The sequence below is a fragment of the Falco cherrug genome, chromosome 1, assembly GCF_023634085.1.
Source record: "Falco cherrug isolate bFalChe1 chromosome 1, bFalChe1.pri, whole genome shotgun sequence".
NCBI classification, from domain to species: domain Eukaryota; kingdom Metazoa; phylum Chordata; class Aves; order Falconiformes; family Falconidae; genus Falco; species Falco cherrug.
The window spans coordinates 91,891,240-91,905,702 of NC_073697.1; positions in this window are offsets into that span (position 1 = coordinate 91,891,240).

A 14,463-nucleotide genomic window follows, 5' to 3' on the forward strand; every position below is an offset into this window, starting at 1 on the left:
GACCTCCCCGACGAAGCCCCCTGGAGACTCGTATTATGAAGGGAGGCTGCACTAATCTAAGATCAAAAGCGGGAAGGTGCGAACAGTCTTTGTCTCCCTTCGGCCGCCTCATTCCCCCTTCTGTGTGTGATAAATCTACCCTGGCGCCGACTGCGCGCTGGATGATTAATTTGCAAGCAAACAAAAGGGACCTGATGGCCAGCCATCTTAGTTAAATATTGGCCAGTGCTTCCAGCTACTTGTTAGCCGCCTCTTTGCCAGAAATAAATAAATAAGCGAGGCGCAGAAATAAATAAATAAGGAGTCCCGCAGAAATGAATGGCAAAGCGAAGGGGTGGAAGGCGGGGTAAAGAAAAAAAGGAGAGCGGGGCGGCCGACGGTGAAGAGCCGGGCGCGGGGCGGAGGTGGGGATGGGGCTGGTGGCGGGGGGAGGTCGGGTGAGATAGCACGGCGCGATAGCCGCTGCCCCCGCGCCTCCCGGCCGTCTGCAGGCTGGGCTTGCACCAAGGCCGACACTATCTTGGCTCTTCAAAGAGGCATGAAAGGTCCCCGCTGTCTCCCCGGAGCGCGGCCAGGCCGGGGCTCTCTGATCTCAGAGCACAAGAGCTAAAGGCCGGGGCGGGGGGAGCGGCTCCCACCTTCCCCAGCTCTGCCCCGCTCCCTGGGGCCGCCACCGCCAGCACCTCGCTGGGTTTTCCCTGGTCCAGTCCAGACCCTGGGCCTTTGGTGGCTGAGCAGCTGGGAGAGCCCCACTTGCTCAGATTTCACCCTCCTAAGCAACTTTTAGCGTTTGCACGAGAGCTCGGGGCGTGCAGCGAGCCTGCCCCGTGCGTGTGTTGGAGGTGTGGGAGGAGAGAGGTTCCGGCTCTCCCGGTGGCCTGAAGAGCCAGCTGGAGGAAGGAGGCAAGAAGAAAATAAAGCAGCCCAGCTTTTGGGCCCACACGTCCTCTCCCAGGCCTGTGGGAGCAGCTCCGAGGCGTGTGTGTGTGCGTGGAGGGGTTGTACGTGTGCTACACAACCTCTGTGTGTGTACGTGGAGGTGCTGTGTGGGTGCGTGCCACCAGGAAGGATTCGCGCCCTGGGGTACACCGCAAATCCCTGTTCCCATAGCAAAACCTGAGGGGTCTCTTGCAACCCCACGTGTGCTGGGTGCTCATAGGTGCTCTGCAGGAGAGGACAAACCTTGGTGCGTGGTGAACAAGGCCAACGTGCACAACCTAAGTGGGGTTTTGCATCCTATCGATGCATTTCCTTATCATGCTGCCGGTCAGGTCCCAAGGATCCCCAGGGGCTCAGACGCATCCTTGCCTGCCAGCCACCCTGCACCCTGCAGGATTCATCCCTCTCCTCCCTCCCTTTCCCCCAGCAACGCAGCCTCCACTCTGTCTCCAGCTCTTTGGAAGGCAACACCCCACCGTGGCTGCGCTGTGTTTATCCGAAATAAAACCCACTGGGCTGGTTTACTTTGGCAGGTTTGCAGTAAATACTGGCTGGAGTGCGGGGGGCGTCTGGAGAGCAGCGATTACACACTTCTTCCGAGGGAAACTCTTCCCTGCCCTGTGCAGGCCCTTCCCCAGCCCAGCAAAAGGTGTCAGGACACGGGGGCCGTGTTGACACAGCTCCATCCCAGAGTGGCACTGCAGGCCACAAGTGTAATGAAGTGGGTCCCTTAGGGAGTGAGTCTATATACTCGGACTATATAAATTGCTACGGGGAGAGGGGGTGTCACCACAGCAGCTCTTCGCTTCTCCCTTTAGTAGAGCCCTTCCTCTAATTGCCAGTTGAATTTCACAGGAAGCCTGGCCTGAAAACTTTGCAAAATAACCTGCCTGGGTCTGGAAGGGCATGGTAAGGCATTAGAAACAGCAAGAAGAAAAAAAAAAAACATGTCTCTCTGAGCAGGCTGGACCCCACCGTGTCCCACTGCAATCAAAGAGGCTGTTCCCATCTCTCTGAACAGAAGCAGAGGAGGGAGCTGGGGGTCAGGTCCCCTTCCCAGCGCAGCTGAGCTTTGTAGGGCTGGGGTGAGCCCAGAGACAACTTACATGTGTCTCGTTGGAGCACTGGAGAAAAAAAGAAAAGAAAGCAGCAGTTGGAGAGGTTTCTTACTCTCCAGACCTTGCCGGGACGCGACCCTCTGGGAAAGGCTGCTCGTGCCCCCAGCACTGACCACGTCAGAGCCACTGCAGGGTCAGGCACCACTGTCCCCCCCCAGCCCAGGGTCACCACGGTGCTGGCAGCAGGCTGTCCCCTGCAGCCCCCATCTCCTCGCTCCTCCTGAGCCCCCTGGCCTGGCATGGCTCCTGCCAGGTGCCGGCTGTGGTAGAAGCGCAAACATCAGGGCTCCAGGATTATGGTTTTTCACTCCCCTCACAAACATCACTCGCACTTGGATCACCATCCCTGCTCCAGTTCCTCCCCTCCCCACAAGACCTGTGTTCAGCTTGTCCGTCCCTAGTCAGCTCTGATGCTCTCCACTTGTCTCCACGTTACCACCGATGGGAAAAGAAAATAAAGGATCACCCAGCGCTGCCTCCCGCAGGTTTCCCCTCTGCCTCCTGGCCAGGCCCAGCCTCACCGACTGGGGCAAATTAGGGCACAGCAAGGTTTAAGGACAGTCCTCTTCTCTCCCTCTTTTATCCTTTTCCAGCCGTTTTGCACCACTCAGTTTCTCCTTGCCACAAGGCATCACCCGCTGCACACGTACCCCCGATGGCCCTTTCCACCCCTTCAGTCTTGCTCTTCTCACCAGTGTGCTGCTGGCAGAGGTGAAACGCAAGTCCTGCTCCCTCCCTTGCCTTCCTACACCCATCCTTCTGCTTCCACCATCGTTGGCCAAGCAGAAATTGTAAATAGAGTTCACTATTTGGATAAGGGTGGGGTTTTTTGGTTGGGTTTTTTTTGTTTTGTTTTGTTTTGTTTTTTAAATAGCCAGGCGTATACATACAGTTTGCCGCTCAGGAAGTAGCACTAATTGTCGTTTCCTATAGTCAAACAGATCTATCTTTTCAATGCTGTCTTTGTGTGTCTGCGTGCGAGGGAGAAAGAGGGAAGGAGTGGATACGTTTATTCAATTATTTAAACACACACACCACAACAACAGTACCGAGGAAGGACGGTTCCCCCGCAGCAGCCCTCCAGCTCTCCAGATGCGACACTGCACAGCCCCCCACCCCCACCCCCCCCCCCCGCCTCCCTGCAGACCCAGTAGAACCAGGCACTCAGAGCACCCTCCAAAGAAACCGATTTATCTGCTTTGACCATCAGCCGTGTTCTTTAACAACCCAGAACCAGAGTCTTTCCCATCTCCATCCCCCTCCCGGGGTCTCCTCCGTGCCCCCCGCCCCGCAGGGTGGGCGGGCAGCATCCCCCGGGGCTGCAGAGCGGTGCTGAGCTCCCCCCCGGGTACACGGTAGCCGCCGGGTGCCATCGGAGCAGGGAGGGGATCCGGGAGCCTCTGGCACCGGCGCTGACACGCTTTGCTCCCGTTTTCTTCAAGATGCCACCAAGTCAGCCGGCCATCGATTGATACCTCGGCCCGGGGGAGCGGGGGGAGGACCAGCTGTTGCAAAAGGACATGGTAAATCTAATAGGGGCTGCTGTCAATAGAGAAATGACAGAAAAGAAGAATCGGCTTCTTAAAGTCTGCTGAACTAACACTCATCATGGAGCTGCGGACACGTATCCTCCATCGCAGCCTGGTATCCATTACTATTTTCCTTACTAGGTTTCAATTAAAAAGAGCTGTAGCCCCCCCCCCCCCCCCCCCCCCCCGCACACCCCAAGGCAGGAGGTGCACGGCAGAGAAGAGGAGGCAGCGGACAACTCCTGCCTGGACGCGACATTTGTCACCAGCCCCGAGCCCCGGCCGTGCCCAAGCGAACTGTGCCCGGGCCGGGGCGCAGCCGTGTCCCTGCGGGGCGGCGGGACCCCGCACCGCTCCCCCCGACGGCAGCGCCCGCCATGGGCTGCAGCACCGAAAACCTGCTACAAGTGGATGTTCCCGACGCATTTGGGCAGTGGAGGATGGAACCACGGCGTGACCGCGTCCCCAGGAATTTCATTTCGCTCCTTCCGTCTTGTGTGAAACACAGCCCAAACTATCCCCAGCGCAAAGAAGTAAAATGTACAAACCTCACGGATTTTCTGGGGGAGGAGGGAAGAGTTTTATTTTTTCAGTGCCCCAGTTAGGAGGTTTGAGGGCGGCTGGGAGCGGGGTTTTTTTTCCTCCCCTGCAGCCCCTCTGTATGTTTGACCCCTGGCATCTGCCTGCGCAGGGGAGGGAAGGGCTTCACCCGCCCTGCCTTCCTACGGGGGCTGCAAAAAGCGGCCGCAATGTGCCCCCGCAGCCCTGGGAAACTTCTGGGTAGCGGCAAGTTTCGCAGAACTTGGCCGCTTCCACCAGCCTGAAGCTGACACCCGACGGGCAGGGCAGGGGGCTGCCGGCTCCATCCCAGCGGCGCTCCAGAGGATGTAGTTGGAGGGGGAAAGTCCTCTCCTCCTTCCCCACCACTTCCCAGCTCTGGGGGCAATATCCCGCGGGGGCTGAGCCGTCCGGGGGCAGCCGTGGGTGGGAACCGGCAGCCCAGACTCTCACCCTTTGGGGGCTCCGGGCCGCCCCGCCGACAGCTCCCGGCCCTCCGGCACGTCGGGGCACCGGCAGCCCGCTGCGCTGCACCAGAGAGCTCCTTCCTCTCCACGATCCAGCAAAACCCTCCGGAGATCATTTCCGTGGGGAGCACAAGAAGATGGAATTAAAAAAATAAAAAAAAGGCAGACAAAGATTTAAAATACAAAAAAAGGGGGGGGGGGGGGCGGCGGCCCGCTCCTCTGTCTTTAGGGCGTGGGAGGTTTTGCAGCGCTGCTTTATTTTAGTTTAGTATTTTGAACAAACTTTAGAATGATTTCCGGAAAGCGCAAACGCGCACACATGGGAAAGTGAAAAAACCGGTCCTTCGAGGTCATCTGAGAAGGGGAGACGGGATCTGTATCCTCCCCCCCACCCCCCCCCCCCACCCCCAAAAAAAAGTAACAGAAGGGGAAAGATCCCATGTTTTTATAGTTTAAAAGTACTTTGACTTATTTGCTTTTAATGGCACACGTGGCTGCAGAGAAGACAGGCTCTGCTTTCGATCTTGCACTTGCTCCTTGCTTTTCTATACATATGTATGTGTGTGTATACACATATACAAGCTTTACAGCCCCCACTCCATGGCCAGGTTTCTCTCCCCACGTCCCCCCACCCTTTCCCCTGGACCAAAACCAAGTGCCAGGCCACTCTTGCTCCTATGGTAATTACTTTTCTGCTGGGATTCAGAAACACGGGCAGAGCCGACTTCTACCACAGCGTTTCTCTAGAGCAGCAGGAGTGTTGTGAAAATTTATTAAACCCAGATGATCCGGGAGTTGGGGCAGACGGAAAAGATTTCCAATTAAAGCTGTGCGGAGCAGAATACAGCCAGCTTCGCGTCGCAGGTGTAAACAATATTTGTGCAGCTCTTGCTCCGCTTCCCGGAGCGGATCCTTTCCTCTCTTGTAACTAGGATTAGAGGAGAAAGGTTTGGGGTTTTTTTGTGGGTTTTTGTTTTTTTTCTTGGAGCAGGTTTTGCTGGAGAGCCGCCGGGCTCGCCCCTGCCCCGGCGCCGAGCTGTGCGGCGTGGAGCATCCTTCCCCACGGTCGATGCGCGCCAGGGCGGCTCGGTGCCTGCAGCCCCCCGGGGCCACCGGCCGCCACCTCCTACCCCTGCAAAACCCCCGCTCACCTGTTGCTGCAGCCGCTTCTTTTAATGGCATAGACTTAAAGGCAAGCTAAAACGCTCCCAGGAGGTCTCAGAAAAGCGGCAGCAATTATTCCAGTTAGACGGGAGATGGGGTAGGACGAAATAGACGGGGGGCTGGGGCATCACTCCTGACCCCCTGAACAAGCCGGGGAATGCGCTCCCGAAGAGCGCAGCCACTTGCTCACCACTTTGGTACCAGTTCTTGGCGGGGTTTGGGAGCTTAAATTCAGCCGGGAAACTGGTTCCCAGTTCATCAAATCACCTCGGGGTCCCACCGAGGGAGTCCACCCTCCCAACCAGCTTTTTCCTCGTTAGAGCAAGGCTGAACACACGCTCCGTGCACAGGACACCGCGGTTTTGGAGGTTACAGTATAAATAAGGGAGAAAAGCATTAATGAATGTTTAATCCGTGTTTTCTTTAAATACCATTAGGACAATCGTCCGGATCCCAGGTCTGGGAAAAATGCTGTTCAGTGGAGACAGGAAGGCGACGGGCTGGAAGGAGAAGGGGGGATTTTAAGAGCAAATAAGTGGGTGCACCGTGCACGGATCTCACCTTCTGCAAAGACAAGGCGTGATTAATGCCTGCCACTTGTGTAGCCGTTTGCCCCTGTCCAGGCTACAGAGGCAGCACAGATCCTGCTGCTCTTCCTCCGACAGCAAAGCGAGCAGAGCATATTGTCAAAGGCTGTCTGCACGCTGGGACGGGGGTGGGAGAGGGGGAAAAAAAAAAAAAGAAAGAAAATACAAGACAAGCCCATCCTAAGAGCTAAAGTGGGCAGAGTATTACATGCAGAAACATCCAAACAAGATTCGAGCAGTACAAAGCGTCGGAAAATCCAGAGCAGCCACATAAAAAGGGAAGTTAAGTAGGAAGTGGTGTAAAAGTGTGGTCATTTATTTTGCCTTCCCTTACAGATGTTCTGCATAAAGCACTATCTGAATGCGAGAGAGGGAAGGATCGGGGAGGGGAGGGGGAGCGGCGGGTGAACCTCTCGCTCCCATGGGGGGCGGGGAGAGGGCGCGGGGGTCCCCGCAGGAGTGCCCACCCCACGGAGGGCCCAGCTAGCCCCGCGGGGAGCTCCGTGGGCTGCGGCCACGGGATGGCGCCGCGGCCGCCGCTCCCACCTGCCGGCACGGTGCTCACCTGGGCGGCCCCGGCTCTGCCCCGCCGAGGGGGAGCCGTGGCACCGCTCATCTTAACGAATTGCAATAAAAGAGCTATTAGAAGTGACAGCCGGGCGTTTATGGGCTACGAGACAATGCGTGCCACGGCGGAGAGCATCTCTGCTTCCTCCGCCGGGGAACCGCGGGTGACGCAGAATAACCGGGCCCGGGGGTGGGGGGGTGGGGAAGGGGGGGCAAGGGGATCGGGGGAGTTCAGATCCCGGCGGTGGGAGTGTGGCCGTGAGAGCTGCAGCGCGGGAGGCAGCCCCCGAGCGGGAGGAATAGCGCGGCACGGCAGGAGAAGTGCTAAACCGAGCTTAGGGACCGGGGCAAGGAAAGATCCAGTTCTACAAATAGGCTAGACTGAAAATATCCACTCCCCACCCCGCTCTCACATCTAAAGCTGGGTGAAAGTGTACGGGATCTAATATTTCAGGTGACATAAGATGGGAACAAACACCCTGACCAAAGCGCCTCTCATCTCGCACCGCCTGCTCCTCCGAAATACCCTGACCACCACCCCCAAGAAAAATCTCAAGCAAATAAATGCAGTCAGGTCTCGCCGTCAACCACCAGCAAGGGAAAAATAAAAATAATCGCGTTTCATGAGCCCTGCTCGTCCTAGCAAGAGTACGTAAGGAGCCGGTCGCCCCGGAGCCCCTTCCCCGGGCAGGTGCCTTCAGGTGCGCCCCCTCCCTCGCCGTCAAACGACAACCCCAGGAAAGCGCTGGGGACAGTAGCTGGGTTTAAGCAGAGAAAACCCCCTGTTTGCTTCTTTATTAGTGTCGAGCCTACTCTAATTACGAGAAATCGCTGCTCTCAGGCTGAAACGACATGTTGTCTTGTGCTTGTAAAATACATTTCAAGTAATTCTTCTCTGTCTATAAAATACAGTGGTGGCGGTGGTGTGTGGGGAGGCATATAAATAACCCGCTGTCCATTTGTTTAATGCTATTTTAGCCAATTTGACTGGCCGGATTGGAATTCGACATAAAAGCTTTAGTTTGCAAAACATCCGCACTGTAACGTCTGGGAGACGGCTTGAGCTCCAGCGCGACGGGCACGTTAACTGCATTAAAACCCCTCCGTACATTTTCTAGCTTTTGCTTTTCTTTCCTTTTTGCAGCACATCCACCCGCTCTCCTCCCCGCCTCCGGGCGCCCGCGCCTGTTTTTCTCCAAATGAAGTATTTTACGTGATCGATGGAAGGAGTCATTTGGCCCATAATTAGGTCAATAAAATCAATGTTTATTCCTCTGATGGCCTGAAAGCTAATAAATTCCTCTTTTATATTCGCTCCCTCCGAAGATTAGAAACGAGCTCCCCCAGCCCCAGCGCCGGCGGAGCGGAGCGGGGCGGGCGGCCCCGGCCGCCGGGGATGGCTCCGCTCCGTCGGGGAGCCACGCTCCGCAGCCCCAGCGCCGGCACCAACTGACCCCCCAGAAAAAAAAAAATTACCCCCAATAAAACATTTATCCCACCCCTATCCCTCCCCTCTGGTCTTTATTTTCCAAGACGAGACGTTTCACAGGGAATCCAGATTTAGTCTAACTCCTCATCACACGCACACGCGCTCCCCTCCTGTCTTGAAGATAACTTCATCTCGCTTGATTCCTTTCTGAGCCCCTGCTAAAAAAATTAACAAACAAACAAACAAACAAGAAAAACCACCAACCAAAAACCCAACCAAACAAACTCAAGCCTTTTCATGAACACCCAGAGAGGTTTGAAGGCGCCTTGGAGAAATCCTATTAGAGCTGGGGAAAGGAAAGCTTTTGGGACCAAAAAAAAAAGGCGCGACGTTTTTATTTTGCACGCAGTAATAGCGAGAAAAAAGCATCCCGGTCCTAATCAGATCAATATAGAGACACGCAAATCTTTGCAAAGGTTTAGCAGTTTACAGTGGGTTCCAGACCTTTGACATACATTGCGGATTAATTGGGCACTGTCAAGAGGGGGGAAGAGGAGGTGGGATTCCAGTTAATTAGTCGAGAAATGAATAAAAACTAAACATTATCGGAATTGTCTGCGGGTCCCGGTTTGTTAGTGGGGATTTGGGGATCAGCTTTTGTGCGCCGTAAATTGGATCTGAGTAGCGTGGTGCTGTCTTACACTGTCGTTTTGTGAACTGGCGACAGCTCGAGTCCATGGGAAAACTTAAAGGGAACCTGGGGCCGGTCACGGAGCCTCATTATCTCATGTCGGATACCATCTTTCGGGGAGAGCGTTTAATCAGCAGTGGCACACAATCCTCCCCTCGCAACCTGGGCACACCACAGCACCTTCCCTCCCCTCCGCCTCGCACACCGCCTGCCGCCGCCAGGCGCCGGTCCGAGGGAGAGGGAAGAACCCAGCAGACCCCCGAGGGGGGGACACGGGTTTACGGGCCGGAGGGACGGCGGAGGTGCCCCCCCTCAGCCGGACACGTGGGGCTTTGCCCGTGTCTGCGTCCGGAGGGCTGGGTCCCCACGTTCCCCTGGGCTCTGCCTCCCCCCGAAGGGCAGGGAAGGAGCCGGGCCCGTCTCTGGAAGGAGTTTTCCCGGCGGAGCTGGACGGGGCGGTCCCCGCTGCCCACCCGCGGAGCTGCCTCGGCCGCCGCCCCCCGCCCAAAGCCTGGCACCGCCAGCCGGTGTCCCTGCCCGGGCTGCTTTCCTACGGGGGGTCATGGCTTTGTCACCCGCTGCCACCCCGGTCCGCGCGGCCAGCAGCGGGGCTCCCCGGGCCGCCCCGGGCCAGCTCAGCCCTGCCGGAGGGTCACCCTGAGCGGAGGAAGGGGGTTCCCTTCGCCCTCAGCAAGGCGAATTCCCAGGCGCTCTCCCTGCTGGGAGGGTCCTGCTGCCGGGAAGAGGGGAGAGGGGAAAGGAGCTGGGAAGGAGCGAGGAACCGGGCAGCACGGACCCCTCCAGCCGCAGGAGGGGAGTCCTTACGGGGGGAAAACCTCCGGCAACGAAGGCGACTCTAACTCTGAGCCGTGTGCCCCCAGCACGGGGCGGGGGGAGCTCCCAGGGGAGGCAGCCACCGGCCAGGGTCCCCCCGGTTCTGGCTGGGGCCAGCGCGGAGCCTGGCCGGGCTGGAGCGAGGGGAGCAGAGAGGGGGAGCCCTCAGCCCACGGGAGCTCACGGCTGGGTGCGGGTGTCCCCCCGCCCCGAGCCGCTGTGCGTGCTCCCAGGTGGGCAGGGGACCCCGCTGTCCCCCCGGACGCGGGGAACAAGGTGAGGGGTGTCTGGGGAAGGTCTGTCGGGGGGTCGGCCCGTGCCCCAGGCCCCGGTAACCCAGCGGGCCGGGGGGCACCTCCGAGCGGGACAGGGAGGGGATGGTTATGGCAGGACGGCGGGGCCAGGCACCCCGCCGTCCCGCCTGGGGCTGGGAGAGCTCTCGGACGGACAGACGGACTTTCCCACCGGTAAAACGCGCTGTAGCATGCTGCTGCCGTTACCGGCGGGGCCAGAGGGCGACCCCCGGTCCCCCCGCGCCCCTCTGCCGGGGCTGGAGCAAGAACCGGCCCCGGGGACGGGGCAGCCGGTCCCCCGGCGCTGCTAACGTCCCCCCGGCCAGCCCATCGTCCCCTCACCCCGCGACGGAGCTTGGCAGAAATGGGGGAGGGGGGGGCAGCTCCCCGGGGGGCAGCGCCGGGCATTCCTCCCGGAGCAGGGGCAGGGAGGAACCCCTCCCGGGGTGGAGGAAGGCGAAAATCGCCGGGCTTTTGGGAAGGGAAGCTTTGCAAAAAGCAATTCCCGTCGGTGCCCGGGAGCTGCCCTTCACCTCCCACACCTCCCGTGCGCGGTGGCACGGAGCGCAGCCCGGAGCATCCCCGCGGCCGGGCAGCAGCCTCGGCTCCCGGCCCCCCCCGGGCCAGTAATTGGGTGTGCTTAAAATCAACCCAGCTAACAAGCCTGTTGTCCTCCTCACCCCACCCCCGCGTGTGAAACATTGTCATTAGGCGTCTAATATCTCCATCGCTTCCAGGGGGGAATGGGAAGAGGCTGCTCGAAAAAAACCACAAACAAAAGAAAGTGTGTGAACTCCCAGCGCCCATATGCACAGCACAATGCAAAGCGGGTTAATATCAGTTAGCAGTTCTGCAGTGACCTGTAAAGTTGCCTCTCTGGAAAGATTCTTGATGTATTACTTAACATGGCTACACAGTTATCTGTCTCGGCATTAATGCGTCCATTAAATCACTGTTGAGTAGCATCAACCTACTCCCGAGTCTTTCCGTCCCCTGGGAATATGGTTTCTAAACAGGATCAAACATGCGATGCTGACAAGTCATGAGATAAGTTATAATTAATTAGAGTTTGCTACATCCACAGAATGGGTACTTGGGGGAGCGGGGATGGACCGGGCCATTAAGGACTTCAGCCGGGAGGGAGGATCTATAATATTGAGTTGGAAAACAAGAAGTAATAATCAAAGGTGGCCGAAGAAAACTGCAAACCTTTAGCTTTCAGAACTCAGTCAAGATTAAAGTTGTTCTTTGATGGGAAACACACCATCCCCTCCTTAATGAAAACCATGGGGAGACTGATGCTGCGGATGGCTTCTTAAAGAGGGAGAGAAAAAGCCTTGCTCCAGGTTTGAGGACAAAAATCAACGGCACAATTCGCAAAGGGAAGAAGAGGAGAGGAAGGAGTTGGGCAAAGGGACCCGCCTTGCCTGGCTGAGCAGGGAAACCGCATCTAAAGGTCACGTCCCCACCTGACACACACTTTGGGGTCGTTTCGCAGATGTTCCCCTGATTCACAAAGGCGCGTAGCATCCCCCCCCCCCGCCCCCTGCCTGCCCCAGAGCTCCCTAAAAGCTGCCAAAACCCTTCTCCTCCTGGCAGACAAATGGCCCCCCTTGCCCTGGGCTGGGGCCAGCCTCCAGCCCTCCCCCTGCCCTCTCTCTGCTGTGAATGACAGTTAAAAATCAGACTGCAAACAAGTGGATTTTGGTCTGAGCTGCAATAGCCCTTATTTGCTTTGCTTTAACAAACAGCTGGGGGGGGATTTACTTTCAGGCTGGCTGTAAAAGCCTGGCATGGGAGGGGAAAGGCAGAGGACGGAGGTTAACTGGCGGCATGGGGTGTCTTTTCATGCCCTTTGCGAGTCAAAGCGATGGCTGGGTTTATTTGCTTGCTCTCTGCAATAAATGGGAGCCCTTCAGGTGAGAAGATGCTGGAAGGGTGGAATGACAGGACAGATTTACACCTGTCCTTACAGCTTACTCTGACAACCCCTATAGCCTACAGAAATGACCAGTGGTGCCACGTAGTCTGGAGAAGCCAGCAGGTTCACCTGCCTTTTTGTTGTTTTTTCCCCTTTGCTTCCCCCTTCCACCCCCACCCCCCGGCTTCTTACTCCCTTTCCCCTTTTTCTTACAGCATGACATGAAACACAGAGAGATCGCCCTGACTGATATGCTCCTGCCATCCACCCGCTGCCCCAGGAAAACAAATACCACAGCCGACCCTGTGGAGCCCCTTCTCGGCACCTCCTTGGTGGCGCAGGGTGCCCAGGCTCTATGGCCACCACACTACAGCCTCCCGCTATACTGCTGTTTCATCACTGGCCTCCTCCAGTTTTCAGCTGTCCCCTTCCAGCCAAGAGGGCAGAGAGGAGATAAATCCCCCTTATGTTCTGCCCCCCACCTAACCATTCCACCTCGATGACAGAGGCTGTCCAGATCCCTCTGGAATCTGGCCGGACCCAGCTGCCATCTTCATCTGTGGAGAGGATGAAGGCTGCATTCCCCATCTCCCAACCCAAGGGCCTGTTGCCACCTCCTAGTGCCTGCTGAAAGCCCTCCTCAAAGCCAGCTCTCAAGTGTGGCGTCTGGTGGAGCCAGGACCACTCAGCCTCGCATTCAGCACTCCTGGATGAAGGGCTGGCTGCAGCCATTCAGGCTGAGGACATGGGGGCTGTTGCTGACGGTCCTGTCCCCTCTGTAGAGAGGGGTGGAATGAATTTCAGTAGCCCCTAGCCAAAAGCATCTTGTGAGCAAGCAACACAGCCCAACATTTCATCACCCAACTTCATGTAAACACCACTTAACAGGACCTTTGGATGCTGTCTTCCAGCATGGGTGCCTTCAGTTATATTCAAAGAGCCAAATATAAAAGCCACCTGGCATGGCAGTGTGTAACTGAGGTCTTCTGATGGATCCCACGTGCCCATGTTAGGTGCCCACGTTCCCAGGACAGAGCTCCTGAGCTGCACAGTGCTCAGGCACAGGATGCACAGGATGTAGGACACCACGCACAGAAAAAACACCAGATCCTAAGCTGCTCTGAGCATCTTTGTCTAAGGTTTGATAGATGCCACATTCTGCTCGGGATCTCCAACTGCAATTCTTTTCCTGCAGCAAGCAACGGAGCCAAAGTCACTCGTTCTCACAAAAACTCGGAGAAGGCTTCTCATCTCCCTGTGCCTCTTCTTAGGCTCATTCCAGTGATGATTTCCCAATTACACAAAGTCAAACAATTTCAACAGAAAAGACTGGGAATGCCTCACAGGAGGACTCTTGCCTCCCTAGGGCTAGGAAAATATCGAGAACCTGACCCAAGTGAGGCAAGCGTGGGGATTTGCAAACAGGTCCCTCTGCTCATGCTGACAGCCCTAAGCCCTGGGCTGGGGTTGTAGCCAGAGGCAAGCACTCGAGATTCTTCTAAAATCTTTGGGAACATCTAAGGGTTCGGCACTTCTGAAAATCTCTTAAGGCTTCCTCAGATGCCTGGAGAGAGATTTCACAGCTTGCTTCCTCTTAACAGCTGAGTTTTGAGTCTCTGGCCAGAAAAATAGGCTGTGCAACTTCAGAGTGCCTTCTTTAGGATAATTAAGATTAATAACTCATGATTTCACCTATGATACACACCATCATTGCACAGTAATGATGAGATAGTATCTTCTGTGGTAAAATTCATCCCAGTGAAGAAGATAGACAAGCATATCATGAAGGTAATATGGGAGACGGGGAGAGGAGTTAAACCTTTTACAGCCTGGAAGGAGCAGGGGTGCCTTTCCCTACTGCATTCCCTTTTGGAGGCTGAGCCTTACTGGGATGACTCTGCCAATGAAGACATTGCAGGAAGCGATGAGGCCAAGAATATCCTTTGGAAACTTCAATTAAAAAAAAAAAAGGTTTTGGTTGATTTTTGCTTTTCCATTACATTGTTTTGGATACCATTTTTGCAGGTTAGTCACAATGAGTAAAGCCGAGGCAAGAGTCAATGCCTGGGTAACAGTGCTAGCAGAGCAGCAGCAGCAGCGGAGCAGGGATGCGTCTGTTTTCTCATCTGCAGTGCGAATACTGCAGCTCTGCAATTTGCATACGACTGCTCTGTAGAGCAAATGCCTTTCAGGGAAGAAGCAGAGATGCTCTTTGGGATTGGCAGTGGGAAGAAGAGGATGGAATACAATACTATTTTGAATCATCTCTTTTCCAGCCACTCTGGAGTTGATGGGGTGGCATTTAAAGGGAGGCATCAATCCAGGTGCATGACCACGCAGCGTTAAGACACTGCAGCACATCTCTC